At 34.8% G+C, this 27,465-nt stretch overlaps 2 protein-coding genes across 3 annotated transcripts in view; one reads left to right on the forward strand and one right to left on the reverse strand.

Annotated features, from left to right (window-relative positions):
- Nucleotides 1-19,739, forward strand: part of LOC306848635 (synaptic plasticity regulator PANTS-like) — an 806,624-nt gene extending 786,885 nt beyond the window's left edge. The window contains exon 4 of the transcript XR_013782264.1: nt 18,851-19,739. The gene's annotated coding sequence lies outside the window, so the exon portion shown is untranslated. The remainder of the gene's footprint in view (nt 1-18,850) is intronic.
- The window catches only part of efna5b (ephrin-A5b), a 115,578-nt gene that overhangs the window by 82,610 nt on the left and 5,503 nt on the right, over nt 1-27,465 (reverse strand). The window lies entirely within an intron of this gene.

Genomic DNA, 27,465 nt, shown 5'->3' on the forward strand with positions numbered 1-27,465 from the left:
CTCCCAAATGATTCACCAGTTTTTTGGACTAAACTAGACTTTTCTTCAACAAAAAAGGTATTAGCGTAAGGAAACTACCATGATGCTAATACTATAACATCACTTTAAGTACTAGTTGCCAACCGATGCAGGTTTTTTAATGGTCAACTGGTTGACTTATGGCCGATATAAAACGAATATATATGATACACACTAATTCATTTAAAGATAATAACACAAGCATTGCTCCAATTTGTGTTTCTAAATATTATATATAATTAATATAAATATAATGTATATAATTTATATCCAATACACAGACACATTTATATTTTTATATATATCTCTAAATATATACATATTTATTTATATATACATTTATATATATATGTGTGTGTGTGTGGGATGTATATTTTATATTTTACATATGTATTTAATTATATATAATAATCATTTTGTTTGCTGCAATTACATTTATATTTATAAATATATATAATATACATTTTATTAAATAAATTTCAATATAAAATCATACATTTGTATTAAATATATACATATATACTGTAGTTAAAAAACCTAAATAAAAAAGAAAGTCAACTCTTTAACTAACATTGCTCTTAATAATCTGAGATCGAATAATAAAATAAAAACAATACACTATAAAGTCAAATAAAGCAAAAGTGATGAAAGATGCTTTTTTTAGATCCTGTCTAAAAACAATCACACAGTATTTTATGTCAAATGAAAGAGACTTTCTCTAAACTGGTTGAGTTTGCGTTGTTCAGCTAATAAAGTCAGTGTTGACAGAAATCTAATCCATCTATTTGTTTTAAAGGGGCTTCTGAGTTTTACGGTCCCCTGATGTTACGTTACACCAGTGCTGCTTTTCCCTCCATCTTACAAGCACACGAGTAACGTCGTCGCCACTTTAAACCTCTCGGGCGCTGAAAACAGCGTTTAGGCCTTGACCTTGTCACGTTTGGAGGATCGGGGCTGATTTTACACCGGGGGGTCACGCTAAGGGTCCGCAAAGACAAAAAGCGAGCTTGTCTCGGGTCCCTAGCTGCTAAACACTGCTGCTAATGCTCTTTGTACAGGAAGCCAGAGGAACAATGAGCTTTTCTACCCACAATTAGCCGTGCTAGAGACACATACTAATCAGAATGCAGCGGGTCACACATAGGAGGAAGCACTGGAGAAACGTCTCTCATTACCGGCTAACTATCGCCGATGAATAATTACAAACTTAAAGTATGAAAACAGAGCGGTGTGGCATAATGTCAGGGGAGACGGTGATATTTGGTGTCCTCTGTGCAGATCATCCGTCTGCATATTCAATGAGAAACCAGCAGCTGCTGCAACAACCTGACCTTTGACCTCAGACTCAGCCTGAACGTTCATTCACGATTCCAGCGACATCCAGCCGAGCGCAGACGGAGAACAACTGCCCATTTACATGAGACTTTGATCTCCATATATAACTCTACATCACAAACGACCCTATGCTGAATAAAATGAGGGCTGCTGATGGTGGGACATGTTTTACCGACTGTTTAATGCATATATTTACAAGACAAACTGCATGCAAAATCATGATCTGAAAAACCTACGGTGGTTCAAGGTCAAATTTAGATCATTAATCAAAGAAGTAAACTACATGTTTTTTTTTTTCTTTTGCATCAGTTATAATTATTTATGATTATTTTAAAATTGCCATTTTGTATTAAATATGCTATATAAAGAAACTTGTATTGCCTTGTCAAAAAGAAAACCTACATCTGTGTACTAGTGTTGCTCTTTTTATCACTTAACCAGTAGGTGTCTTCAAATTGCTCTTATGAGCGAATCACTGAATCATCCATTAAACAATCTGTTCAAAACAGACTCATTCAGACAAACAAACAAAGACAATTCAAACAAATGAATGTCTTTATAAACAAGTCATTGAATCATTTACTCAATTGATTCAATAAAAAGCAGAGATTCATTCATGAGTCTTTATAAACAAGTCATTGAATCATTTACTCAATTGATTCAATAATAAGCAGAGATTCATTCATGAGTCTTTATGAATGAGTCATTGAATCATTTACTCAACTGATTTGTTCAACATCACTGATTCATTTGTGAACTAAACAAACGGCTGTCTTTGTGAATGAGTCATTGAATCATTTACTCGACCAATTCATTCAACAATGTTGATTCACTCATGAGCAAAACAAACGGCTGTTTTTATAAACAAGTCATTGAATGATTTACTCAACTGATTCATTCAACAACACTAATTCATTGTGGATTGCACTTACCGTGTCGGAAAAGCACAATATTAAATTCTGCTGTGGCTTTGTTTGGAAATATGTTAACTGGCAAAGCATGAATAGAAAGTAATTGGCAATACTGTGTTTAAAATGTACTTTACTCAATATTAACTTGCATATTGAACTGTTGTTGAATACAAGCAAAAGCACACTAAATATCAGTCACATGATCAGCTGCAGCATGATGACATTCAGAACAGCACTGACGCGCCTGTAATATTGTTTTAAAGCCTAATAATTCAAAAGAACAGCCTGGAATCGTGCACATGTGCAGGAGCAGATGTATAAAATACATGTGTGTGGTTGTAGGAAATAGATTTCCCTCTCTTTAACCGTTTCTCCTGTAAAAGTCAGCAGCGTGTGCACCCTATGGACCCGTGACCAGCTCCCCACGACTCATTAATCTCATTCAGCCAAATATACAGAGTAATATTTGTGTTAACTAGCCATTACCAAAGACAGGTGATAATTGAATTACTGCCGTAACAGCGGGACTGTCTGTGAGCCTGGCCGATTTTTTCTCTTCCATTTCCCAAATAATGTTGTTGGAGTTTATTGGACCCAGGAGTATGCGCTATGACCAAGCCATAATTAGCCCTGACTGATGGTGCGTACTTAACATCAAACAATTAGCGCACATTGTCGTTTTCAGCATAAAAGCTTGAGACTGAGGGCTCAGGCCGCTGGCTTGATGAAAACCAGTTCTGGCATGGCCACCGAATCAATTATGAAGCGAAAGTGAGCAGTGTCTTCTGGGTAACTGTCACGCATTTGTGCAAGGGCTAATTAATGTGTTTCCAAAACGGAGCTTTTCTTTGTAAACGGAGCAGATTTCAGCCAAAGCCTAGTGTCTAGCCAAGTTGTCATTAATTTATTCTACAGTGACTCTATGATTTATGACTGTAAAATCCACATCCATCGACAGCCTTCTACAAAATCCACAAGCATCTAATTGAACGCTGGTGATGCTGACAGCACAAAGAGTTATTCAAACAAATAAAGCCTACAAGAAACAGCATTTACTCGCTTTACGTGATGCATTTCTGGCTGACTTCAAACTTCAGTCTATAAAAAAGTTCAAAGAAGTGATTAGAATCCATTTTCAACACTCAGGGTTTTTTTTACACGACTGTTTTCAACTAAAAACGGAAAACTTTCATGCATTTTGGCCGTTCATTTACACAACAACGGTGCTTTGAGAGCCTTTTGAAAACAGGTTTCAAAGTGCAAGTTTTTCAAAACGATACTGTTATCGTTTCCGTGTAAACTATAAAAACACAGATTTGTGAAAACAGTGACATCATGCACATGCATATTGCGTGTTCACTCTATAGGAATGCATATGTGTGCAGATGTGTAGTGTTTATATACAAAGCAACATCGCCAACTAGTGGCCTGACATGCATAATGCAGAGTTTTTAGTCATTTCCGCAAATCCACGTGAATTGGATCGTCTTGACAATGTTGTCGTCTGTACACAAAACTTTTCAAAAACATAAAGGAAAAACATTTTCGCCTAAAAACAATAAACTTTTTATGCAATTTGGCCATTCACTGATATAAGCCTGAAAACACAAACTTTTTTAAACGGGTTTGAAAGTGTATGTTTTTGAAAACAATACCATTATTATCTCTGTGTAAACTACAAAAACTTTGACCTCATTTGTATGCATATTATGTGTTCAGTCTATAAGAATGTGTGCACAAGTGCATAGTGTTTCTTTACAAAGTAACATCGCCAACTAGTGGCCTGGCATACATAATGCAGTGCTTTTAGTTATTTTCACATATCCAATAGATCGTTTGGACAACATTGTCTTCTGTACACAAACTTTTCAAAAACATAAAAGAAAAACTATTTTCAACTAAATATGGCAAACATTTTATGCATTTTGTCCGTTCATTTACACAAGCATGAAAATGCAAACTTTTAAAAATGGGTTTCAAAGTGCAAGTTTTTTAAAACAATACGGCTATGTAAACTACAAAAACACGAATTTGTGAAAACGGTGACGTCATATACATGTGCAGTGTTTCTTTACAAAGTCACATCACCAACTAGTGGCCTGGCATGCATAATGCAGCGTTTTCAGTCATTATTGAGAATCCGTGTGAATGGAGATCCTTTTGACAACACTGTCATCTGTACACAAAAAAAAAAGGACAAACCATTTTCAACTAAAAACAGACAGCTTTTTTTGTTTTGGCTGTTCAAGCCTAAAAAGTTGTCAAAGTGCAAGCTTTTGAAAACAATACCGTTATCGTCACATGTGTATTACGTGTTCGCTTTATAGGAATGTGTATGTGCGCAGGGGCTCAGTGCTTCTTTACGAAGTAACATCGCCAACTACTGATGCATAATGCAGCGTTTTTAGTTATTTTTGCAGATCCATCTGAACGGGGCTTGTTTTGACAACATTGTTCGCAAAACTTTTCAAAAATGCAAAGGAGAAAACTTTCTGTTTTAATACAATCATTGTCATGTAAACATACCCTCGAAATGCACATCTGTATGATCGGAGGCATTTGACACTGGCAGCCAATCAGACGCAATGGCACAAAAAACGCCCAAATCCAGCATGGCGGTTCCAGTCGACGGTCTCCAGAGAGACTCTTTTGAGGCCGCAAGAGCACAAAGAGGGTTTAATTATCTTGCTTTGTTATTCGCAAAACAGATCTGCTTCATCCCCTTAAAAGAAGATTCCACTGTGAGCTGCTGGCCTGGTGTCCCTCCTCAAATGGACCACTGGCCACTTTGAAGCCCATTTTTCCTTCATGGGGCATTTGTTATTTGGCCTGGAGCCGGGAATCACGGGGGTCTCTCAGTTGGTACGGTGGGTTTCATAGAGCTGGTGTGATAGACAGACCGCTCTACTAAAGAAGAGAGGCTTTGAAATACTTGACGGAGACAGAACCCTGCGGGGAATGACACTGCGCTGGGAAATATGAGCGGTTCTGTTTCCTTTAGTCTGTGACTGTAAACGTTTGCATTCCAGAGATTAATGGAGATTCAGAACCACAGCAGAGCAAGAACTATTACAAGAACTTCGGGAAGAAAGAAACAACCACCCAAATGGGGGAAAAAAGCTGCTTTTATAATAAATAAGTACCATGGCATTATGTGACACATCAGAAATACTTTTCTGTAAGGCTTCCAGGCCTGAGTGGAACTACAATACATTACTAGAATAGAAAAATATGAAATAAAATAAAATAATACAAAAATAAAATAGTGAAGCAATTCCTGAGACTTAATAAATATCTCTCTGTTCAAACTAGGCAGCTGAGTAGAAATGTTTAAGTTCTGGTGTGTCACGCTATACTTTTACTTTTTACTTCTACTGCATTACTTCTAGCAACAGGAACTAAAAGAAAAAAATGCAATTACTGTGCAAGTGTCATGCTTGTCTGAATTAGGCTCAAAAACACTGAATAAATAGTTTTGTTAACTGTTGTGCTTGAGATCTACATTGAAAGTGTAGACGAGATGTTGCCACACCTTGAGTTTTTACATCATTTTCCAATATTGAGCTCATAAAGAGAACTACTGTTGCTTCTGAAGGAGACAAAAACATCTTTAACATGCCAAAGCACAATGGCGTTTATTCTCATTTCTTAAGGGACGTGAAATAAGTCTTGGCCTCCAGTGGCCCTTTAGCCTGACCTTGTGTACAAACCTCCACGGGCATTAATGCGATACGCCATTAGTGTGAAAAGGAATTTGTTCCGTTTACATAAGGGACGCAACCTCCGTGCCAGCGGGCCGAGGGCTCAGCGTTTTTCCAGATGGCATCGGATTAAGATCCGACCCTCGCTCCGTCTTCCGCCGTCAGGAAAGTGGCTTTCTCCTAATATATGACTCCTCTGAGAAAAAGAGCGAAACGATGAAAACTGAGCCGTTTTACAAGTGTCGATGAAGTCTTGCTGAAGAATGCAGATAAGAAATAAAGCTCAAAGAGGCAGTGGACTAGAACGGCAGCGCATTTTATCCTTTATTGTGTTTGCAATAAAAGTTTCTACTGTATAAAGTTTTTTATTTGTGTGTTTCTCACAAGCTTGAGCCACAGAGCACGAGTAATATTTGTTTTATAATCATCGCTTCGCCCTGAGCTGTAAAATCTGAAACTAAATGGAATCCGGCACAATATTCAGCACTTAATAACAGCAAACAGAGCGCAGCGGGACAAAAGCATCCGCTCGTAATATTATTAATGACCCACTGCACTTCACGTGGTGCTTTTCCTTATTTTTCCTTTTGTTTTTCTATTTTCCACTGCCGTACAGACAGACATCGTGTCCGGCCTCTAAAGGATGCATTCGCCATCGATTACTTCAGACCTTTAACAGAAATTGCAAATGCAGCCCGAAGCTTGAAAGCATCATCTCTGCCTTCATGCTTCCATTTCAATAATTGCAGATATGAAATGGTACAATTTTCCTGCAAATTGCAGGTATTCCTAGTCCTGTGACAATAATGGAAAATGCTATAGCTTCAGACAAACCATCATGGAAAAAAAAAAAACCTGAATTAATTATTGTGCTATTTGACAACTTCACCATGTCAAAGTGTGCTAAATCCATGACTTAAATGCAGCTTTCTTCAGCCAAGCACAATAATCTTCCCCTAAAGCCCGACTAGCACTTCAATCCATCTGTGGCTCGTATTAATACTCAGAGACTCTATGATGTTTCACTCCAGAGCGACACCAGCGGCAGACATTCACACCCCGCAAATGATAGATTCCCCAAAACCAAACAGCGCCAAAGAAAGCTCGTCTGGATTCCAAGAGAGCGTTTCCCATGAAAGCGTGTCGAAAACTACTGGGTCCTATCACACGGGGGCAAAAGGGTGGCTGGAAAACAGCCTCGTGACTCATTAGTGGGGGATTTAGACACATGACCTGTGATTGGACAGCTGGAGAAACACAGCGCTGCTGATTGGCTGGGACAGATTTAGAAATGCTGGTGAACATAAGAGAGAAAAATCACACGAGATCTCTATTCTACACAGCTGTGAGACCAAAACTCTCAGATGTTTGTCCAACACTCTCAGACAAATAGGTACAAAAGCTCTTACTGGGACATTACTTTTTCAAAGGGTAAACTTTTGTACCTTATTTACATATAAATACTTCAATGTTCCACTTAAGTGTCTAAAATGTAAATTTTAGTACCTAATGCATGCATATTAGCAACTAAATGGTAGTCTACATATTAGTACCTTTTGAAAGATTAACGCTCCAGTTACAGCTTTTATACCTTTTTTTCCTGAAAGTCTAATTCCCTGTAAACAAACATTACTTTAAGAGTATAAGAAAAGATCATCAACAATACTTTTTTCTTTCTTTTTTTTTTTTACATGCACTGATTTCTGTCAATAAGAATGACTGCAATCTGATTTCAGATACTGAAAGTTTGTTTATATGGACACTGAACGTTGCAATCCAAATCACACATTCATTTGCATGTGCATTATATGTATTATGAACAAAGTTCAGCTCTTTTAGCAAATATTTCATAAATAATCTTGTGTTTTCAGAGCTGCATGACAATTGTAAAATGGGTAATCAATGATTATTTATTCATTAAATGTATTATGTCATGATTATTATTTATGAAGTGGATAATCATGATTATTTTGCTTACTGCATTCGTTTTATAGCTCTATACTCTTACTTCTCCAAAGGGATCTCACTCCAAAAACAAAATGAAACATCACTCATCACAACAGCAACATCTGTGCAATAAAGCTACATTCAGGGTGACGAACAATTAATGACTCACAAGCAGCCTGATCTGAAACACATTTTCACGCACATACTCATTTTAGCCTTGCTTTAATTTATGGCACTTATTGTCTTTTTTAAGAATCTTGTGCTAGACAAAACAGCATCACGAGGAAACAATCTATCATGGCCATCAAGGCTTGAAGCATTGAGAAGACGCGCTCTGATTCACGCTTAAGATTATTCTGCTAAAATACCACATCACACAGAACAATCAACTATTCAAGACAAATAAAGCTCCTATTTAGTGCAGAAGCCACTACAATAACGCCTGCTAATAGTTCACTGTACGCTTCAGGTCGCTGGGTGCATGTGATCCGCTTCTACAGGCCAAATAACTCAAAGTTCTGTCTATTCTCCACTCTATAAATGTCTGGAGAAACACACTTGTGACCTTTTCTTGATGAAAATGAAGGTATTAATGAACCATATTCTAGGAGGTACAAACATAATCCATAACCTATGATGCACAGATACTTACGAGGAACTGAATTTGATGATGTGTGGTGCAACTAAACATAAAACAAAAGGATGTTTTAATATTCTGCCCACATAAAACAGCAGATTTGCTGCATTTGCATACTGTGACCCAGAGTATTGCAAGGGGACTGTTAAAAATGCTCCAAAATAATTCATGTTGTATCATTTATAAGATGGCTCAGTCCTGGTTATAAAACCCTGATTTATTAACCTGACCCTTGACCTTACGACTTACTGTGATGCACATCGACAAGCCATCTATTAAAGAGATAGTTCACCCAAAAAATGAAAATGTGCTTTTAAATTCCTCATCCTCAGGCCATCCGAGATGTAGATGACTCTTTTTCTTCCGTAGAACAGCAAAGAAGATTTTTTTTAGCTGCAACCGTGGTCCTTGGTGATTCATAAAATGAGGTTAACGGCACTTAAGAGTCAAAAAAACATATGAAGGAACACACAATTAATACCCGTGGCTCTTGATAATATATTGAGGTCTTATGAAGCGAAATGATCGGTCTGTTCAAGAAACTGAACATTATTTACATCATTATTATCTGTAATCCAGAGCCTCAGGCAAACCAGGAAATCTGATTCTTCTCTTTGAACTGATTCTTTTGGACAGTTCGATTCACCTGTTCGTTTATGTAATTATGCAATCATATACTCCACTATGTTGGCTCATTTTCAGTCAAAGTGACTGTCAAGCCTCTAAAAGTGAGTTTTGATTGAGTAACTTATAGATCTGTGCTGCTCGAACCGTGAACTGAATTGGTTCAGACGATTCAGTTCGATTTGGTGAACTGGTTCAACTAGTTCACCAAAAAGAACCAGTTCAAAACATTGATTTGTTCGTGAACTGGACATCACTCTGTTTATAATGTTGTAAATAATGTTCAGTTTCTTCATAAGAGCTCAGTTTATCGTCAGGAGCGATGGATATTAATTTTGCGTTGCCTGTATATGCTTTTTTGACTCTTAAAGTGACGGCAGCCATTGACTTGCATTTTATGAATCACCAAGGAGCATGGTTTCAACTAAAAATCCTCTTTACTGTTCTACTGAAGAAAAAGAGTCTCGGATGGCCTGAGGGTCAGTAAATCTTCATTTTTGTGTGAACTATCCCTTCCGTCGGTGCGTGGGTGTAAAACACAGCAGCTTCATCGGGTTAAAAGCTGCAGGATTCCTCCTGTTTGACTGACAGTCCGGACCGAGGCGGGACTCGGGTTACAATTACACCAGCTCACATCAGGTAATTGCACACGATGTGGCTCGTTGGGTTCGCTGCAACCTTTGACCCTTTCACTGTAGTGACGTGCATTAGGATGCTTCGCTGACTGACAGCAACAGAACCAGGACTATAGACTGAATCACTCATTTACATTCACAAAGCACCTTACATTCATGCAACTGGCAAAGGCTGACAGTGCATTTAGCATTAACATCTGAAGAAAAATCTAAATGCACATGTAACCCTGAGATATAAATATATAACATTTTATATCCATATAACTGAATATATTTTTTGACATTTTATGCAAAAATATGTATCAAACTAAATTTAAATTTTTATTGAGTGTACATTAAAAAAAAAAGAAAATTCTGTCATTATTTATTCACCAAACCTGTTTGACTTTGTCTTCTGTGCAATACAAAAACAAGATATTTAGAAAAATGTTTCAGGGTTTGTTCGTTTGTTTTTTGTTCACACAATGAAAGTTGTTTTTCAGATCTTATTGACTTTCATTATATGAAAAAAGAACAAACAACAACAAAATAAACACTGAGGGCCAGATGTACTGCAATGCGATTTACTAACGTTTGCGCTCGTCAAATTACTGGTATTTGCACCATTATTTAATGATCATTTAGTAAACATTTTTCAAAATATGTTTTGTTTTGCACAATTTTTTGTTCATGGGTCAATAATGTATAAGGATTTTCGACAAGCAAACTTGAGATTTTTCAAATACAAAAATTAATCTCTTTTGCAAATGTTCAAACATTACATTTTTTTTATATTGAACTTTTTAATAAAGTGATTTTAGTGTTTTTTCATCTAGGTGAACTGGCCATAGCTTTAAAAAATGTCTTAAATTTTAAAATTAATTCATTTCCTTAACATGCATAACATTTTGTTGTCAGTAATTAAAGTGTTTAGAAACAAAATATTAAAAAAAATTTTTTTTTAGTTTTTGTAAATAATTATCTCATTTTTGTTCTAAAAATTATAGAATTAAAATAAATATAAATAATACCTAATTATTTACAAAAACAAAAAAAAAGAAATACTTTATACTAAATACTAAAGATTGATACTTTATACTAATTCTAAAGAACTTTTTTTTAAATGTTATGCGTGTTAAGGAAATAAATTAATTTGAAGATGAATCATGGTTTTTTATTCATCTAGATGAAAAAACACTAAAATCACTTAATTTAACATTCTAATATGAATTTATGTGAACAATTGCGATAGATATTATTATTTTAGTATTTGTTGAAAATCCTTATACAATAAAAGTTGTTTTCATACCACACTGACATTCATTGTATAAATAAAAAAAAAATTATATTTATTATCTTCTTTATCTTTATTTTATTTTTGTTTAATTTTTGAGAATATGCATTCAATTTACAGCATGAGAATAGTTAAACTTGGTAAGTTTACTAAAAAATGCAAAGCACTGCACTCCTCACGTTCAGTCAGAACCAGATCCAGCTGGACCAGAACTAGAGTCCAGATGAGGTCTGCCCTGCTGTATTTGCCCATCTGCTGACCGGACGGACTCACAGCTGTGGGCCGAAACAGCAGACAACACACACTTTAACCTCCATCCAAAACCACACTGACAGGCAGTTTTCTGCAGTAAACCAGACACTAATAAACCAGACCGATACTGAAGCATCTTAAGATTATCGGCATCACCAGATAACCGTATGGCATAAAAATTTTTGAATTTTGACAACATTTTTACAGTAAAGTCAGATTTCTGGCCTGCGTTTGCTCCGTCAGTGAATCAGCCAAAAATAATTCATGGGTTTTCCAGCCGCCAAAATATCAGGGCATAAAATCCCTTCTATCTCTCTGTCCTCAACAAACACAGCCTGACCGCTGAGACTCAAGGTTGTTCCAGTAAGTGAGAGATGACGGTCCTTCAGCAGAGATGAACACAGTCCTGTGTCACTGAGAGGATTCAACACGAGATTCAACAGATCAGTGCTGAAGAGCAGCTGTATTCACACATGAAACCACTGCAACTCTCACTGTTCGACAGACACACAGTCAAGTACTCAAATTATCTTGTGATCATCTGAATTAGTAGTTTTGTAAAAAGTTCACTTTGTACAGTGTAAACAGACTTTAGGTCTTTTAAATTTATTTTTAATATTTGTCTTTTCTTTTTCCTTCTAGACAGATATTAATATAATACAGTAGATTACTACAGTATATGTACATATATATATATATATATATATATATATACATATATATAAAATGTAATTTGCTATTTTTATATTATACAAATTAATATACATAATTTGATAAAATAGAATTCTAAACATTATCAAAAAGCAATATATATATATATATATATATATATATATATACACATGTGGGTGGGTGTGTGTGTTATATATATATATATATATATATATATTTTTTTTTTTTATTTTTTTTATATTATTATTCATATATTTTTTTTTTTTGGAATTCATAGAATAGAATATACATTGTACATAAAATTCAAATATTTACAAATATTATTTTAAGCCATTTAAGTTATGCAAACATACAGTTATATATATATATATATATATATATATATCACATTTTTTTATATATTGAATATAATTCATACATACAATTTTATTTAAAAATAAAATGATCAAAAAGCTTTATTTTTAAGGTGTTTAAGTTATGCAAACGTACTGTAATTTATATATATATATATATATATATATATATATATATATTCACATTCAGTCATATTAAATCTTATTTTTGAGTTGAATAATACTAGTTAATTCAGATTTCACTAAATTAAGCACTTTTTTTGTTTACCCTCCTAAAAACGTCTTTTTTTTTTTTTACAGCGCATTCATATCTATGATGGAGTTTATGATATGAACTATATATATGTATAAAAAACTGGTCCGTTATACAGGTTAGCATCATTAATTTACTACAGAAAGGTGCTCCATAAAGTATAGCTGAGAGCCATCAAATTAATTACAGTAACATTTGCATGAATTAAAAGTCTATTTTGGTGTAATTTTGATGTAAAAACCCTTTTATTGACACGAAGCATAGCTGCACTTTTACACTCAAGACAACAAAGAGCAGCAAGGAAAGTGTGTGTGTGTACTGTAGGGATGATCCCTGGACAAACACTGACCTTGAAAGAAGATTTGAGAGACGTGAACGACAGACACTCACCCCCCGTGAGCCCAACGGGGCACTAATGTGGCCCTCTCTCTGAGATAATTACTCACAGCGGGGGAAAAAAGGGGGGATTTCCGTAATGACAAGCCTTTAAAACACTACAAGAGATCTCATGGGCAGGACACGGGCAAAACGCCACGCCATCCAGCAGATGGGGTCTAATCTGAGAGAGAGGGGAAGTAAAAACAGCCTCAGACGGACCACACCCTGATAAAACCCACGCCAGACAAGCCTTTACTCTCATCAACAGTCACAGAAAACACATTTATAATGTTACAATTGTGAGATAAAAAGTTGCAAAACCTTTTTTATTTTTATTCAGTGGCGGAAACAGGCTTCCATAGAAAACAGCGATTTTAAATTGTAATAATTTTTCACAATTTTACTGTATTTTAATGAAATAAATTCAGTCTTGGTGAGCAGAAGACAACATTAACAAACATTACCAAACCCAAGCGTTTCCCGTTTTTCAGTGTAATGTTGAAGTCAACAGGAAATCCTAATTATTTTCAGCCTTTCTAAAGTCTTATAGAGACGTAATGTAATGCTGTTAACGTTAATGTAATATGAACTCACATTCAGCTCCGAGACACCCACTATTCATCATCCAATAAGCTCCTCATGATAAAATCAATTCACGCCCTACATATGTTTTCACGTTGACTTTAATAACAATAATATCTATCATATCATGCACTCAGTGTGCTCTGCTGTAACGGGAGACTGATTTCAGTTAGTGTGGTCTGTTGTGGACGTCCTGAGTCAGCAGGACTCATCGTGAGCTGTTTGGTTTGGATCAGAGCGTTCAGACGGGTTGACTTTAACAAAAGAATCGTGTGTGTGTGACAGAGAGCCCAACATGAAGAGCAGAGACTCAATCTGAGCACATTCCACATCTATTGTGCTTCCAGACAATAAAAAGAGAGAGAGAAACTCTTTTCATCCATGCAAACATGTTTAAGACAGCGATTTACACAAGTCAAGCCAAAAACACATTAATTCATTCATTGCCGATTCAGAAAAAATGTTAAATCTGCCTAAATGCATCTAACACATGGAGGCTCTACTATTTGTTTAAATTTGCCACATTTGCCCCATATCAAGAGTGACGTTACCTATAAAGCGATATATAATTTTCACATATGAACATTCACTGTGTAGATGAAGATATAAGTTTAAAACATATAAAATCTGTAATCTATATGTCAGCTATATACAGTACGTATGTGTGTACAGGTATATTTGTGTATTACACACACACACACACACACATGTATTCACAGGTTTTGGGATGGATATAAATGTACATCACATATACTTTATGTCCCAAAATGAATTACAAGTACATATTTGTATGGGCCAGATATGTTAATATATGAAATCGTTCCAATTTCTAATAGGTTTCATATGCATTTTTTCTTAGTATGACAATATATTTTATACATGAAAAGTTAATATGTACCTATATCACATTTGGGTCTTATTTACTTTGAAGAATATTTTTTTACAGTGCAGAATATCAAGATTGAAACTTGAACTAATAGTTTTCATTTATGATTTCACTTTATATGACATTATATTCCGTATACAGACATTTAATGCATGTACGTATATTACATTAGCATATAGATAATTGTATTTACAACTTTGAAAAATCATATATTACAGTGCAGTATAAATTTTAGATTGAACCTGCTGGTCTCAGAAATACAAACATTAGAAATACAAACACTTAAAATGTTAAAAGTTCTGAAACAAGAAAAGGCAAACGTCTCACTGTCTCCACGTCTGTGTCTGATCTCACTTTAATTAAAGACAACATCGTCTGGAAATGCAATCAGAGTTGCTTTCTCAATCTCTGTGTGTTATATACAGTGACGCCGCGAGAGGAAAGCCTTCTGCACGACCCTTTCTCTGCGCTTTTATCACAATGCAGATGTGATATTGATTGGCCATTTTCTGAGTCAGGTAATGGCACCAGGATATTAAAAAAGGGAAAGAGAGAGGGAAAAAATCAATGTGCTGTGCTTTAATTCTGCAGACTGGTTTCTCAGCGCAGGTGAAAAGAGCGTTTCCCGGGACGCTCAAACCTTCCCACCTCGGCCTATGATCAGCAAACCCTCAGGAGAACTGGGTGAGAATGAATCGCTTCCGCTGATAGCGCTGTTTATTTGCACACAGCCTGAGTTTGAACACACAGGAATTATGCAAATCAGGAAACAGCACAAACGAACCTGTGAAAATGTGCCAGCAGCTCTTTACACTAAGTGCAACGTGTAAATATACTGACCTTCTGCCAGCTCTATTTTACAGGTTTTTCTGGGTGAGTATTCCAGGAAATAGCATGAAATAAATAAAGCAGCTCTAAAATAAAGCCAGAATTTATTTGAAAAATGTCAATAATTGTATTTACATTAGTTAATTTCCTTATTTTATTTTTATAAGCATTTTTTATCCACACACTTCAAAATCTTCTATCAAAAATATTGTTTTTTAATATTATAAATATAGACTATTATAGTATATTACTATAATATATAAAATATACTACTATGGTAGTAATTTAATATTTTTAATAATTACAATAATAATGAATACTAATAATATATGTTATTATTAATATTACTATTATTAATGTTATTAATATAAAACATTTACACATTTAATAATTACTATTTTTAATAATTGTTACAAACATGTGAAATTGTTTTTAAATAAAAAAAATCATAATAATAACAACAACAGACCCACAAAAATGTACTACAATTATATCTAAAAAAAAAAAAATAACTAAGCAATAAGTGAAAAAATATAAGGGTATAAATAGTGTTTGCATGAAGTATAAATAGAAACAAACAGCATGCAAATACTGATGCTGTTCATGCATGTTTAAATGACAAATGCATAAATGTAATGTGATATTAGTACTGAAGATAATATATCAGAGCAATGGTGGATGAAGTTAGTGAATATAACCTGTAAGTAGTGTAAATAGACTTTGCAATTTGCACGGCTTAATTCAACATCTTTCAGTAGATGCTTTTCAGACTGAATTTGCTCTTTAAAATCTTTTTCTAGATGAATTGCGGTCATGATTTCTAAAACAAATACACACAAATGTCTCTTTTTCACACAAACAGTGAATTTTTTTCCTATGTGCAAAAAGGATCTGGCAGAAAACGGCCGCACTTTTTGGCGAGTAAAAAGAGCCACGTGAAGGAAAGCCCCAAACTAATAATCTCATTAAAGAGAAAGTGCTCTTTGAAGCGCGTCGTCTCTCACTACAACATGACCCAGATCATATTCACTCTGGTAAGTGCTAGATCAAGGCGACACAAGTCAGACTTAACAAAGCATTTCCTCTCTGTGCCTAGCAACGCATAGCGATGCAGCTCGTCTTTCCTCATTGGCTCATTTGTGCTTCACGTCTTTGGACGGCGCTTCAGGAGCCGCTGGTTGGTCGGTCAGAGCTCCAGCATTGCGTGCAAAAAGCCATCAGGGAAAAACTCGAACGCAAAGCCACGTGACGGAGTCGACCCACACGCGAGACGCCACAGCACGCCATGGCCCGCCACCATCCAACAAATACACCCAAAAACCTGCTTCCAGATCACCAAACTACAGCAGACATCAACCACAGCTCAACCTTCATGAAAACAGATTTATCCACACACATGCAATGAGTTTACTCCCCTATCCACACAATAAGGACACTAAAACATGATGTAGACCTACTGAAACATCTATTATAAAGCATCCAATCCATAAACTAGAAGGTTGAAGGACAAATGTATATAATTCTCAATTAAAGTAGTAATATGTCAAAAATTTAGGGAAAAAAACACAACGAATGCTAGGAATGAAGGAAAGCCATGAGGAGATTTATATAAGCGTACGAAAAATATGATATGAAATCATTATCCAGATGTAATAAAAAAAAAAATTAAATTAGTAATTACGTGACTATATAATGTATAAAAACATAATTTATAAAAATAATAAAAAAATAAATAAAATGTAATGATCTTGTTTTTTCCTCAGAATCTCAATAACTACTCATTTGATTGTAAATAAATAAATAAACCAGCTTTATTTTACAGTATCTGGGTCAGTCCTGGAAAAACAGCCTGAAATAAAATAAAGCAGCTCTATATAATATAAAGCCAGAATTTGTTAAAAATAAATCAATAAATATTTGAGCCATTTTATTTTTTAATTTGTGTTACGTTTCTGGTTCAAGTTGCAATAAAAATGTAAAAACTGCACACACTTTACAAACCACATTTATTGTCAAGGAATAAGACAAAAGAAAACAATATTATCTCATATATAAAATATAAAAGTAATACTTTTTAATAAAAATAATTAAAATTGAACCCTAATCATGTAATATAAACAACATCTAAAACAAATAATAAGACAAATTGAATAAATTATGAATAATGCATTTTTTTCTTTTTCAGATCAATCAAACACTACAAAGTAAAGAATGAAATATGATATAAATAAGGCTATTAGAAGAGAAAAGTGCCATGTATTAACTAACTAAACTACCCTCTTCATACAGCATGACGTGCAGATCGTTGTGCTGATAAAAGCTCGTTTAAGTGCTGATACTTACAATCATTTAAAGCAAACCCTCCAAAAAGAGTTCATTAGGAGAAACGGCCAGGCAGCGAATGCAATTACTGTTTTCATAATTGACAGTTACATCTTTTTAATTACAAGATGGCTCAAGCTATAATGAGGCGAGTGAATGATGCAAATAACAAGAAGTCAAGAAAATAATTATCAGTGGGTTTTATCAGCAGGGTACGATCGTTTCCACAGCGTCTTGTGTATGTGAGTCCTTAACGAGCGGAGAACTCAATTAACACCGCAGCCATGAGTGCCTGGAGCTGCAAGAGCCTGGGGTTCAAATATTATCACAATATCATACGATATTGATATTTATCACAATATTTATTTACCTTGAGAATGAATGTAAACATAAATTGTTTGTTCACAATTAAAGTACAAAGTAAGTCAGCTTTTAATTTATGGCTCAATGCAATCCATTCACTATATTCTCTGCCTTCCATTTCATTTTTTCTGGATTCTATTTTTTGATTGAATACAAATTTCTCATCAAAAAGTGCAAAAATGAAACTTTAACAATCGATATTTTAAAATGTAATATATAATGTAATTGTATTTTTATAATGTAATATAAAAACAATGAATATAAACATAAACAAAACATTGCCTTTTTATTTTTTTTGTTATTGTTTTTTTGTTGAAAAATAGTTTTCTGGAGTCGGTTAATGGTATGTATTTATTTATTTATTCATTCATTCATTCATTCAATTATGTAATGAATAAATGACTAAATACGCCAATTAATGGTCACATTTATTTATTTTTTTATTTTGTGTTTATTTATTTATTAAACGACTAAATAAATTAATGAATTAATAATTGACTAAATACATTATAAATAAAAAATAAATTGTGTTAACTTAATAAATACAAATGCATTCATTTTTATAAAAGTTTATACATTTATTTAAATGTAATCAAATAAAAAATGCATTAATTAATTAACCAAAAAAACACTACATTTTTATTTTTTGTCATATAAGATGCTGCACAACAGAACTATATAAATTAAACCATGGATGAAAAATATCTTGGTTGTATGATATTCCTTAAAAATTATATTATTATTATTATTATTATTTTGAGAAGTACATCTTCGTATACAACAGTAACACATTTCTGTCATAGTTTCTTCAAGTTAAATAAAACTTTTATTTTGGCGGGTTGTCATGAATCATTGGCATTTTTTTCTATATTTATTTTAGGGATGTAACGATTACCGGTTTGACGATAAATCATGATAAAATTCCCCGCGGTTAGTATTACCGTTTCATATTTTAATTATCATTAAAACCGTATTCGATTACCGTGATTTAAACAACTCGCGATAAATAAATACTGTCCAGCATAAAGCAGAGTTTTCAGTAACAGTCTCACGTGCGCACAGCAGCACAGTAGTTTCGTTCTGAGTGAAAATAGGGCGGAAAAGCTGGGAGGTTTTAAAAGAGTGCTAAGGGAATTATACAAATTAATATATCAATGAATTAATCATATGAATGTACCTCTGAAGGATCTGACTGTCTTCAGAAACAATTCGATGGCATTTTGTTTTCATCTTCGCTCCATGTAATACCTAAAGGAAGTGTTCGCGGAGTTCACAGGAATCAGCTGTAATTCAGCTTTTCCGTATAAAGCGCCACCTGCTGCCAGAGAGTGGATTTACAGACACTTATTTACATTCAGCCTGTGTGCAGTTTCTGTCTGGCCAAAAAATTGACCAAATTTGCATGACCTGCTGTAAATTTTAACCGGTTGATGAAAAACAAACTTATGTACATTTAAACAATTCAGATATGCTATATAGGATTATTTATGGAGCAGATAAAATACATATAATCATTTATTAATTATCATTTTAATTTAACCCTTTTCTTTAAAGGCTGAAATGTGTGGTCTACCTTTATGTTAAACTTTTTCAAAGCTTTATTTGAACATTTACATTATTTATTTGAACATGCTATTAAACTGGTGTCAGTCAAATTGTCATTTAAAATCCAGACCTCACTGGTAATGTTATTGTTTTGGTGATTATGCAAACAAAAAGTCATTTTATTTGCTGTTTGTTGATTTTTAAGTATGAAACTTGGTGAAGTGATTTATGTTTCGGTACTTTTTGAACATCTCCAGCACATTTTAACAATACCGTGATAATACTGATAACCGTGATAATTTTGGTCACTATAATCGTGATTAGAAATTTTCATACCGTTACATCCCTAATTTATTTATATTATAACTTTATTTCAATATATCATTTATAGCCCAGGCCGACTACAATGCAGTTTGTGCAACATGATATGCTGATTTCACAATATTATCAAGAAAAAACACCAGTGATATAAGAAACCTGAAACCTGATGGGATCAAAATTGCATGTTACCAATATTTTGAGGTTGTTTTGGTGATGACTCTACACACATCAATTACTCCTGTCTCTGTTGTGGATCCGATGGGATGCGATCCGTGTCTTCTGAAGGTGCTCTCACCGAGAAAGCGCTCATAAATTCTCTTTATATGTTTCCTGGACTAATGCGTCTATCAGATGCTTTATGACTGCATTGTAGCTGCTCATACATGCCATAAAAGCATTGTAAAGTCTGCTCAGATGGAGTGCTTTCTCTACACCGCTAATTGCTCACGCAGCAAGACACATTTTTACGAGAGTATTACCTCATCTCTTTATGGAAATATTTATGTTTCTGTCCAGAAAGACTGTTTTATTATTGCTAGTTGATTTTTGGATGGACGCATGTCTTTTACTGGCAGAAGTGTCTGGGTTTGGCTGGAGATTGCATGGTTTGATCAGCCATTACAGTAAATCAAAGCAAGCAAAACGCCAATTTGGAAATAAAGTGCATGTGGGATGTGTGTGTTATCGCCATCCGTGAGTCGCCGTAAACATGCCCTCATGCATTTGTTTCTCAGGTGTCGTGTTCACCTGAAGATTAAGAATTTCCCACAAGCTTCTTTGTAGCCGTTGTGTTCGGTTGCTTCTTAAGCTCGCAGGCTAGTAACCGAATCCCGCCGCTCTTTGTTCACAAACACAAAAGACGTGCTCTCTGTGGAAGGGAGTTGGGCGACTGAGGGTTGGTAAGGTGTAAAACAAACTCGAGCTACAGCCATGTGTGCACTTCATCTGAGATGGCCAGGTAAATCTGCGCTGCACAAAAGGACAAACCAAAGAGACTTAATTAGAGGCTGCTAACTAATGACACGGTTTAGGCTTTCACTTTAACACGTTCACTGGAATGTGTGCGACACAGTATTGTTCGGTCATGTCAATCTTATGAAACGGTTCCCTTCAACTGTACTTTTCTGCATCGTTGCGACACGATGTTTACATTTGGCTACTGGGAAGGGAAATATACACTGATGGTTTAAGGTTTGAAATGCCTCTAAATGTGCTCTTCTACTTACAAAATTACAGTAATATTATTAAAATATCTTTTTCTATTTGATTATATTTTAAAATGTTATTTCTTCCTGTTAATTTCTTAGCTGAATTTTCACATGGTCAAAAGTTTGGAATAATTGATTTTTTTAATGTTTTTTTTTTTATATCTTATTGCTCACCAAGGCTATTTGATTAAAAATTAATTTGTAAAAAGCGATTTTTTTTTGTGATGTAAGGCTGAATTTTCAGCATCATTACTTGTGATACATTGCCATTCAAAAGTTTTTTTAATTACTAAAAATAATAATATTTTTATTCAGCAAGAATGCATTAAATTAATCAAAAGTGGCAATAAAGACATTTATAATGTTACAAAAGATTTCCATTTCAAACAAATGCTGTTCTTTTGAACTTTCTATTCATCTGTGAATCCTGAAAAATAAAATGCATCACAGTTTCCACAAAAATATTGTGCAGCACAACTGTTTTCAACATTGATAATAATCAGAAATGTGTCTTGAGCAGTAAATCAGTATATTAATATGATTTCTGAAGGACACTGAAGACTGGAGTAATGATGCTGAAAATTCAGCTGCGCATCACAGAAATAAATAGCAGTTTAACACATATTCACATAGAAAACAGCTATTTCAAATACTAATAATATTTCACAATTTTTACTGTATATTTGACTGAATAAATGCAGCCTTGGTGAGCAGAAGAGACTTATTTCGAAAAAATCACAATTATTCCAAACTCTTGACAGGTTAGTGTAAAATCAGCAAGTTATTTCCAATGAGCTCTATAAACACCTCAACGCTGGACCATCACTGTAATTAATTTAGCATGTAAATCTGATCCTGATTACCACAGACCAAACACGGCTGGCGAAAAACAAAAAAACTAAAAACATTTCTTTTTCCAATTACTATTACACCAGATCAGCCCAAGAATGCTTTGAAACGAAAAGCAAAGCCACAATTAATGCCAGCCATTTTTTTTGCACCGTTCTCTCTCTCCGTAAATCTTCAGAGAGTCTCAATGTCAGCGCTCGTTACGCCGGACGCGGCCCGGGATTGAGTCTGACCCCCTCGCCTCCTCCGCCAGCGCTTTCCCTTCACATTACTTCTGCTATTCTAACTTTTCCACTTCTGAGCAGCATCAATTATGCACTAGAATAACACGGGCCCCAGCAGCGCCAGATGACATAAAGGCAGATTATGGGCGTGAATAATTCAGCCATGGTCGTGGCGTGTAGCTCTCACCGGCGATACGGCGACAGGCTCGCGTGAAGAACACTGCTGGAGGGAAAGCTGGATTATTGAGAAGCTCTGCTGCTGCTTCTTTCAACACTTGGCTTAGAGCGACACGAGAATTTCTGTGGCGAGTTGCATGGAAAATATTTGAGGGAAAAAAACGGACTGACTTTGCAATCCGCTGGTATACAATAAAGGATTCAACTAAGACCTCTCCTAGAGTTCGATGGATGTTTTGCCACATAAAAGCAACACTCGAACCCTCAGGTTTCACCTTTGCTGTTTCAACATGGCCGCCTTGACCTGGTTTCTTCAGGATTGCGTGCGAAGGATTGCGAACGGCTGTGAGATCACAAACAGCTCTTAATATTTCATACCCTCGCCAACATCACGCTCAGCTTCACTGTCTGAGCCAATCAGACGACAGGAAACGCTGCGCTCCCATTGGCTGAGCAACAGCCCCAAAACATCACAGGCCTCCTGCAGCTCTGTTGAGAAGATTTTTCACATTCAGAGAGGGGGAATAAAACGAGACGCGTCAAAGCACAATTATTAAAACTATGGAAACAAATGCATTTAAAGTAATATATATATAGGGATATATATGTATGTGTGTGTGTGTGTGTGTGTATATATATATATATATATATATATATTTGAAAATTAAATATAAATATCATATTAAGTAAACTTAAAAATATAAATGATGCTAAATCATCTAAAATATTTCTAGAGTTTAAACCAGTGTTATTTTAGCATCATTGAAATACTATTAAAGTTTTTATTTTTACATTTTCCGTTTTCATTTTAAATTTAGTTAAAGTTTTAGTAATTTTGTTGTGCATTTCTGTACTTTTTAGTAGTTTTGGAGGGTTATTTTATATATTATATTTTTTATATATCTATATAGTTTTTATTCATTTTTATTTCAGTTAACGTTTATTTTATTTCAAGTAATGAAAATGTCTTTTAATGGTTTTAATTTTAGTTGAATAACCCTGGTTTAACTAAAGTATCAACCTCCCAAAAGTATTTAATGTCAAAGACCAAGAAACATTATTATATTTTTATAAAAGAAGAAAAATCATTTTAAATATTTATATATAAAAATGTTATATATATATTTATTAAACATCTGACTAATTATTATTATTATTATTATTATAAAAAGTGTTTTACATCTCACCAATTAAAAAAATATATATATATCTAAAAAAAATTGTCTAAATTACATATAAATAATAATCTGATGTCTAAATAATTTCTGCTTGAATATTTTGTTTTATAGCAATTAATGATGTATTTATTCAAACCGGCAATTTCATTATATTTTCTCATATATTATTTTATTATGTCAGTAAAATGATTAGAGGATCACTGATGGTTAATACAGATTGTTCCACACAAACTTTAATCTCACTATCTTTGGATGCTTTCTGTGTAACACACATATTCCTTGACTCTAGATATTTCTCTCAGTATGTAGTCTTTGATTTTATATTTATACATCATCAGCCACGAGCTGTAAACTTTTAGATTAGATCTCAGTCTTCAGTCAATGAATCCACCTTCACCATCTGGATGTTCGTGACCCGTCGGCATTAACTAACCGTCGGTCAGCCGCAGTAGCCACAACACTGGGCCTAAATCAAACAGAGGAGCGCAGGAGACACCCCAACAGCCCTAAAGCCCTGAGCCTATTACACCCAATGTAAAGGGCCAGTAATCCCCGATTAGTCCAGAGAGAGAGAAGCTGCCCCAGATGGCCTCTTCCGTGCGGACTGGACCATTGAGCACCGAGAGGGCAAAAAAAAACACAGCTTGAGGTTTGGGAAGCAGAGAGATCAGCAGCCAAACAAACACGGCTTTAGAAACAGATGCTAAATATCCTGGCGGGACGCTGTAAACTCAACATTTTCAATTTCTCAGTTAAACGCAATGGCAAGACAGAACAGAAGAGGACAATTAAACTTTCTCAGGCTCTGGAAGCAACTGTCCGAGGCAATATTTATAACTTAACTGTTTCTGCAGACTTCCAAAGACACTCCAGGGTTCCTCTTAAGTCTTATTTATCTCATTAGGCCTTTAACACTGATTAATATGAATGCCGAATGTGAGCAGGAAGGTTTCTATGGAGGAGAGGAAGAGGGATTAAAGAGGAAAGGGTTTTGTGTCAGTAGACAATGAGCCGATGGCTTTTTAAGCCCTTTAGTGACTCCACGCCATTAGCTCATGAATGAGGGGACGCCGAGGAGACCTCGAGTCACTTCAGTCCCAGAGACGCTAAACAAACACACCTCTGTCAGACCCACAACACCGCACGCATTTCCAGGTGAGCCAAAACCTCAAAATCTATGAGAATAACATCAACAAACTTTAAATTGCACGCTGTCAAACATACTCGACCGCATACTTAAGACAAAGGAAGCCGTTTTATAAACCGAAGGATTTTCTTTTCACACAGACAGTCAAAAGTTTGTCACATCTACTCGATCTGTTTTATATCTTCCACATTTTACAAGACAAAACTATGAAATTATGCTAAATTAACTACTGAAGTAAAAAATATTACCTCATCCATTTATTCATCCTTTATAAAAAAATATATAAATATAAGAAAATGCATTAAAAAGTTCAATAAAAATAAATAACAAATATATATAGTTAATTTTGTTAATTATAAATATTATATATATATATATAATGTATATCATATATATATATATATATACATATATTTATATACATAAAACAAAACTATTCATATGTAGACAGAACTTGTATATTCTCTACAAAATTAAAGTGGAAAAAGTGAAGCATTCAAGCAGAAACCTTCAGATCAAAAGGTCCTTTTATTTTGTGAAACAAATACAGTCAGGTGTATCAAATAAAATAAATAAAAACTAAAAACTAAAACATTTAATGATATGGAATAAAATTAAAATGAATTTTAAAAGAGTTGAAGAACATTGCAGATCAAAAGTTCTTTAGATCTTTTAGTCAAATTTATCGAATTTTAATCAAATTTAGTTGGTTATATCTGACAAAAAATACAAAATAAAATAAATATAAATAAATATAAAAAATTATAAAATATATACATATATATATATTATATTAATATATTTATATTTATGAAATATTAGAAATTCTATTTTTTTATAATACAAAATTTAAAAAATAATTTAATAATTTTTTTAAATAATTTGTTTAGAAATGTTTTAAATCAATGAAATAAAATAAAATAAAAATTATTTTAATTTTGTAAAGAATTCCTATGTGTGCTGAACTTTTGTCTACAAACTTGATTTGAAGCATTTAAGCAGAAACCTTCAGATCCAAAGCTCTTTAGATCTTGAAAACCATAAATTCAGTCAAGCGTATCTGCACTTCACGCAGGGGACCCCGAGTGTTTTGGGAAAGCGAAGGCAAATCACGTTCCTTTGTGCTTTGTCCACAGCTCCAATATCTTTACAACAACACAGAGGCCTGATACTGTATCTCGAGTGCAACAAAACCCCTCGACCCATCGCGAAACCCCTCTGCCCCCGGAGGACTTCAAGAAGGACAAAGGCTGGTTCTGGGGTTAATCCTGTCGGCTTAGGGCTCGTCTCAGACCCCGAGCTCCCAAATGTCACCTACATTGTTCGAGGGCCAGTAGAAGCGGCCAGACACTTGCGTCTGTGAAACCCCGCTTGGCGTGGGAGAAATGGTCTCTGCGCTCCATTGTGGCCCGTTCGCTGCGTCCCTGTAAACGTAGAGAGTATTACAAGCAGCACCATGAAGCGCTCTCCATTCACCCCCCTTCATCCTCTCCTGCTCTCCTTTTCTCTAAATGCATGCATACTTTCGGCCCGGGTTGTGGAGAGGCGACAGCGAGGGGAAACAATAGTGGCCTTTCAGAGCGGCCGAGGCCTGGCCGTGAGGAAGAGAGAGAGGAACCGGCCGCTCAATATTTTCAGCGTGCGGTCGGGAGAGCAGCGAGAGCTCAGTTTGTTTGTTTGTGCATGCAAGGAGCCGCACATGCACATTAAAAATAATCAAATGATGCACGCTCGCTCCACACACTCTGCACTTGAAATCATACGGCACGTTACCTGGCTGCCGGGTCTTGCCAGACCCGTTTCAATTCCTGGGGAATTTGCCCGCAGCTGGAGACTGATTTATTTTCCTTAAACGGAGGTGTGAATGTGGAATGGCACGGGTGAAGCAGGCATGACCGATGCGCCAGCCACACGGGCGTCATGCCACATTTAGACCAATGCAGCGTTACAAATAAAGCATTCCAACAGTCACAAACACTCTTTGTGCCAAATATTAATTCACACTAAATGAATAAAATCAAGTCTTGTTCGGTAAAAGGATTCTGCTTCAAATGTTCTTCTATTGCTCCCAGACGATGCACAAACATCTGTCTCATGCATTTGCTTATTTTAACCATTATTTGCTGGGTAAGGCTCTCAAACTTCAAATATAAGTGCATCGTAAACATGCATTAGGAATAAAAGCACATTGAAAAAAAACTTTACAACAGTCTTCTTCAGTAAAAGGATCTTGTTTCAAACATCGCTCTATTACTGAAATGTTGTATTACTACAACATCTACCTTGTGCATATGCATATTTTAACCCTTTTTGCTGGAGGCTCTCAACCATTAAATTGCATATCACATACGCATTATGAATAAAAGGGGCGTTACCCTTTCAAAATGTATGAATATGTACCATTTAAGCAATAATTTGGGTACAAGTATGTACTTTTAAGTAATAAAATGCACACTTTTAAGGGAAAAGAGGTACAAAGGTATATCTTTTGAAAGGGTAATGTCCCAGTGACAGATTTTTTTAATGAGAGTGCATTTGCTTATTTTAACCATTTTTTGCTGGATGAGGCTCTCAAGCCTCAAGTATCAATTCATACTAAATATGTATTATGAATAAAACATAAATAAAAATAATTGCACATACTCCACAACAGTCTCACGCAGTAAAAAGAACATGCTTTGCCAGCTCTATTACTACTAAATATCTCTCTTGGGCACACTTTCAGAAAAAAGGTACAAACGCTGTCACTGGTACCCTTTCAAAAAGTACTGATATATACACTTTCGGTACAAATATGTACATTTAAGGTACTAAAATGCACATTCTTGGGGGTAAATAAGGTACAA

Source organism: Barbus barbus (genome assembly GCF_936440315.1).
Source record: "Barbus barbus genome assembly, chromosome: 28".
Classification (NCBI taxonomy): domain Eukaryota; kingdom Metazoa; phylum Chordata; class Actinopteri; order Cypriniformes; family Cyprinidae; genus Barbus; species Barbus barbus.